Here is a 6,202-nt window from a genome sequence, read left to right as displayed (position 1 = left end):
TAAGGTCTTACACCAAGGTTCTTAAGAAAAGTATTCGCAAAAAGAAAAGGAGGACTTGTGGCACCTTAGAGACTAACCAATTTATTTGAGCATGAGCTTTCGTGAGCTACAGCTCACTTCATCGGATGCATCAGTATGCATCCGTATGCATCCGTATGCATCAGTATGCAGTATGCATCAGTCTGCATCCGATGAAGTGAGCTGTAGCTCACGAAAGCTCATGCTCAAATAAATTGGTTAGTCTCTAAGGTGCCACAAGTCCTCCTTTTCTTTTTGCGAATACAGACTAACACGGCTGTTACTCTGAAACCTGTCAAAGAAAAGTATTGTGTCAGACCAATGGTTCAGCTAGACCAGTATCCTGTCTTCCAACAGTGGCCAATGCCAGATGCTTCAGAAGGAATGAACAGAATAGGCCAATTATCAAGTGATCCATCCCCTGTGGTCCAGTTCCAGCTTCTGGCAGTCAGTGATTTAGGGAAACCCGGAGCATGGGGTTGCATACCTGACCATCTTGGCTAATAGCCATTGATGGACTGATCCTGCATGAATTTATCTAATTCTTTTTTTAACCCAGTTATGCTTTTGGTCTTCACAATAACCCCTGGCAACAAGTTCCGCAGTTTGACTGTGCCTGTGAAGAAGTACTTCCATATGTTTGTTTTAAACCTGTTGCCTATTAATTTCACTGGGTAATCCTTGGTTCTTCTGTAATGTGAAGGGGTAGATAACACTTCCCTATTCACTTTCTCCACACTGTTCATGATTTTGTAGACTTCTATCAGTTCCCCCCTTAGTTGTCTCTTTTCTAATCTGAACAGTCCCAATTTTTTTAATCCCTTCACATATAAAAACTGTTCCTTGCCCCAATCATTTTTGTTACCCTTCTCTGTATCGTAATATATCTTTTCCAGTTGTAATATATCTTTTTTTGAAATGGGGAGACCAGAGCTGCATGCGGTGTTCAAGGTGTGGGCATAGCATGGATTTATATAGGGGCATTATAATATTTTCTGTCTTATTATCTACCCCTTTCCTCATGGTTTGTAAAATTCTGTTAGCTTTCTTGACTGACCAGATGTTTTCAGAGAACTATCCACGATGATTCCAAGATCTCATTCTTAAGTAGTAAAAGCTAATTTCGACACCATCATTTGGTATGTATAGTTGGGATATTTTTTCCAATGTGCAGTACTTTGCTCTTATCAACATTGAATTTCGTCTGCCATTTTGTTGCCCAATCACCCGGTTTTGTGTGATCCCCTTTGTAACTCTTCACAGTCAGTTTTGGAGTTAACTATTATGACTAATTTAGTATTATCTGAAAACATTGTCACCTCACTATTCACTCCCTTTTTCAGATTATTTATGAATATGTTGAACAGCACAAGTCTCAGTACAGATCCTTAGGGAACCAACCCCTCCCCCCACCCACCCATTTGCCTCTTTCTATTGTGAAAACTGATCATTTATTCCTATTCTTTGTTTCCAATCTTTGAACTAGTTACTGATCCATGAGAGGACCTTCTCTCTTACCCCATGACTGCTTACTTTGCTTAAGAGTTTTTGGTGTGGACCTTGTCAAAAGTTTTCTGAAAGACCAAATACAACTGTATCAACTGGTGCACCCTTGTCCACATGCTTGTTGACACCCTCAAAGAATTCTAATAGATTGATGAGGCATGATTTCCCTTTACAAATGCTGTGTTGACTCTTTCCCAACATATTGTGTACATCAATGTGTCTGCTAAATCTGTTCTTTATTATAGTTTCACTCAGTTTACCTGATACTGAAATTTGGCTCACCAGCCTCAAATTGCCTGGATTGCCTCTGGTGCCTTTTTAAAAAATTGGCATTACTTCGCTATCCTCCATTTATCTGGTACAGAGGCTGATTTAAGCGACAGGTTGCATACCATAGTTTCACTTTATGTTTCTTAGTAGCATCATTTCATACCTTTCTTTCTTGATGGCCCTACACTCACATATTTGTCTTTTTTCCCCTCCAATGTTGTTAATTTTTTGTGTGTCATTTTTTCTTTGCTCTGCCTTCATGAGATCAGCATGATCTTTCTCTCCATATCACTTTCTCTATTGCCTCTGAACTGATGGATTAAGACACTGCATGTAACGTTGATTGTCCTTGGGGGGGGTTGGATTAGATCAATCAACACTTTTAATCAATCATCATTTCACTTGCTGATGCTTTTATAACAAAGTGAGGGAGCTGAACTATCTGAACCACAGACTGATTACACTATTTAACAGCTAATATTTGGTAAGAAGAATTACCAGATTACCTAGTACAGCCAGCCTTTTCCATCAACTCTCTTGTTTCTGTGTTATTACATTTGTTTAGCCTAATTTGCAAGAAGCACCAGGTCCAGGGAGAATGAGGAGTACATTTTGAAAGAGCCTTGTGAGGGGGTGTACTTCCCACACTGGCCCTGCAAGAGCTGCATTAGACCAAGTGGGTCCAATAAACTAGTTAGTATGCAAACAGGAGAGATTTAGGCTGGATGGAGCTAATTAGAAGGTGAGGGAACAGCCAGAACTTTTATAAAGTGAGGAGGCTGGAAATAGCGTGGGGAAGTAGTAGCGAGGAAGCCTGCAGTTCCTCTCCCTGTGGTAAGGGAGAAGCACAGTAGGAAGGAGTCCAGGGGTGAGAGCAGTAAGGTGGTGCAGATGCAGACCTTAACTGTTCACTACAGGGCCCTGAACTGGAACCTAAAGTACAAGGTGGGCCTGGGTTCCCCTACCAATCACTGCAGAGTGGTATTGCTAAGGGCTGTGGATATGAAGACTGCTGGAATCACTGCGAGAGTGACATAATCAGGGCAGCAGATGTAAGGAATGCCTGATGGCACTTATGGAAAGAGACTTTGAAAGACTACCCCTGGAAGTGGAAACCACGTAGCAAAATGGGCAACAGGCTGAGCCATGATGAGGCAGCAGCAGCTCCAGGAGCAAGAAAGGGGCTGCAGACTGGGCGAGAGAGACAGAGGGCAACCGCAGGAAGGAGCGTCAGCTTCGCAGAGTCAATCCCTAGAACCACCACAGGGCAGTATCATCCCGTGGTGTGAGTACAGCACCCCATCACAATGTCTTCGCTTAGCACCCAAGTGATAAAGAATAATAGGGAGGTGTTTAGGAGGGTCAGAAATGTTAGGAAAATATCACAGAGGGCTCAGAAACCAGAACAAAAGCCACAAATCAAGTAGGGCCTCTGCTCTCTGTTATAAATACCTTTATCTTTCTTTGTATTAACCTCTGACTTTAAGGCTGGGAGAACATTGTGTGTCTTCTACTGCACTCTACTGAAATAAAGAACAAAAAAGCAACCAGAAATAAATATATTTGGACAGATTAAACCAGCTCATCCTGTCTTTTCTCAGAGGTGAATGGGAAGACTATGTGAGGGAGATACCAAGTAAGATATGTGTCCAAAACCCCCATGGATCCCAGCTAGGCTATCATAGCTCCAAAGGAGCAATTTGCGTTTACAACACATGGCTTAGGTACAGATGAGTTCTTCCACCATCTATGTAATCACTGACAATCCATATGATCATTTAATAGATGGTGGTAGAGGGGGAGTTTTCAGACTTTTTAATGTCTATCAGCTTATTTTAATGAGATTTAGCAGCTGAAAATAAAGAGGAGAACCAGAACTACGTGATCAACCAGTTGCAGTTTGGGACCCTCTGGAGAAGAGGAAGCTGACAAAAGCACAAGCAGAGCAGTGAAGTTCTGTAAGTAAAATTATGTACAGAGACATGGAGAGAAAGAGGAAAGACACATATTTAAACTTGTAATGATGGCAAGAAAGGAGTCTCATAAGGGGAAATGAAAAATCCTTAAGTGATTCTAGCCTTTCAACAAGAACACATGAATTTTTCACAAGCCTATTAAGGATCTACTGAGAAGTGAGGCTTATTTTCCTTTAGGCTAGATTAGAAATTTCCAAGCAAGATAAATTTAGGTAAACTGAAATGAAATTTTAATCCTCCTGAGTATGTCTAAACAGTAAAGACATGATAGATCAATGGAGATAAATTGATAATTACATCCAAAATAATGATGTAACAATAGTTTCTTAAGGATAAATGTGTGAAGTACAAAGCTGAGAATGAAGTAGAAGAGAGGCATTTCTAGGTGCTGATAGGCAGAGATGTAATTAAGTGAAGAGTGCCCACCATGACAAGTAGGAGTATTGTATTTAAATCTTCTCTCTCACTCATAGTTCTACAATGAGGGTGATTATTAACATAGAGATGATAAAGGGGAAGGCTTTAGGAAGTAATTTGAAGGTAGATCTCAACTATATATATTTTTATGGCCACACAACATTGTTATTCTCTCTAGTATCAATACACCTGTGAAAAGACAGAAAAGCTCGCTGATAAAACATTTAGTTATATAATAGACACTCTTCTTGCAGCAGATGCATAAATACAGATGACCAAATGCTTTGGTATGTCAGAGGAACGTGATGCATGTTCAAAGTTTCTTTCCATTAATGCAAAACTGGAAAAGCTTCTTGTTGTGAAAGAACTCACCATAAGATCATTCAGAAATTAATTGGCCGACGTTTCAAAAGTAAATTGTGATTTGGGGCAACTCAAATTTTGAGTGTTCAACTTGTGACACCTCAGAGGGGCTTGACATTCAGAAAGTGCTGAGAATCCACAGTCTGAAAATCAGACCCCTTAAAATAGGGCACTCAAAAACTGAGGCAATCAAAACCACTGGTTTCTTCTGAAAATCTTGGCCAGTGTTGTTGTTTTGGTTTCATCAATGAGTTTGTCTGCAGTTTTAAGGAAAAAAACAAACTTCTGTGGTAGCTTTGATGTATGGGAAAATGCCAAAGTAAAAGCAAAATAACACAGGAATCTGTTAAAACACAGCTCAGTGCCAATTATTTTCTCAGGCATTACTATTCAAAAGAAGCTGCCCAAAGAGGAGCTGGTTTCATGCATTCGGAGATTCTAAGGCCAGAAGGGACCACTGTGATCATCTCATCTGACCTCCTGTGTAATGCAGGCAACAGAATTTCCCCATTAACACATACACACAAACACATACACATAAAGCAGTGTACAAACAATACAAACTACATTCTCAAATTACCCACCTGAGATAAGCAAGTATTATTCTATAGATGCAGAAGCTGACACAAAAAGAAGGAATGTGATTTGCCCAATATCAGGCAGTAAGCCAGTGGCAGAGATTAAAATAGAAGACAAGAGTTTCCGTCTTCCCATGTTTTGTTGAGTCTACCATACCATGATGCCACCTTATTCATAAATGTTGAAATAAAAGCAGCAGAAATTGCCAGTGTATTGTTCACACCCCATTCTGTAGACAAGATAAAGATTATCTTTCAGCTAAAATAAATCATGCATCAGAGCAGCCACCATATGGTCCCAGGTCTGGAGTAGAACTGGGTAGCTTTTAAAAAGATGGATTTCTCTATTTCCTGGCTATCCAATTTAATATATTATCTAAACTGTACTAACAAATGGGTCAGTTGTGTGTCCTGGTTGAAGTTTAATAGTTGGTTGTTTTATATATTTCTCGGTGCAAGGCATCAAAACTAATGTGTAGTAAACGGGAACATTTAGAGTAATTTGGGAACAAATGAACCCGATATATGATTTATTTTAAAATAGTAATAACTAGGAAACACTTGTAATAATTGTAAAAATTTTCTTTGAAATGTTTGGATATATTGAAAGAGCATAATTTATCAGAAAGCATTCAGCATTCTTGAATCTTTGGGTGTTTGTGGGAACAGAATGCTTCGTGCTAAGAGGGATGGTGGGTAAAAGAAAAGGGAAAGATGAAGAAAACTGGGAAATCTGTTATGGTTCCAGCTGACACACAGCAACAGCTAGAACAGAAAGCATGTTGAGGGACTAACACCTCCGAATAAACGTTTATTTTTGAAGGAAAAGCAAACATCCCAAAATGTTTTAACTAAGTTAATTACTGGCTCCAAAACCAATTACACTCAGAACTTAATATCACTCCAAATCACACAAATAATTAGTGACATACATCCAAAACAAACACTATGCTTCCAAAATGTTACAAGGGGAATTTATTTTTTAATCCTACAGTATTTATGAAGCCCTTTCTACTGAAACTGGAGCTAGTATATATTCTGTAAGCATGTTACTGCTGCTTAACATATAATTTC

Source organism: Eretmochelys imbricata, chromosome 27, assembly GCF_965152235.1.
Source record: "Eretmochelys imbricata isolate rEreImb1 chromosome 27, rEreImb1.hap1, whole genome shotgun sequence".
NCBI classification, from domain to species: domain Eukaryota; kingdom Metazoa; phylum Chordata; order Testudines; family Cheloniidae; genus Eretmochelys; species Eretmochelys imbricata.
Note: the sequence above shows the minus strand (reverse complement) of the source record.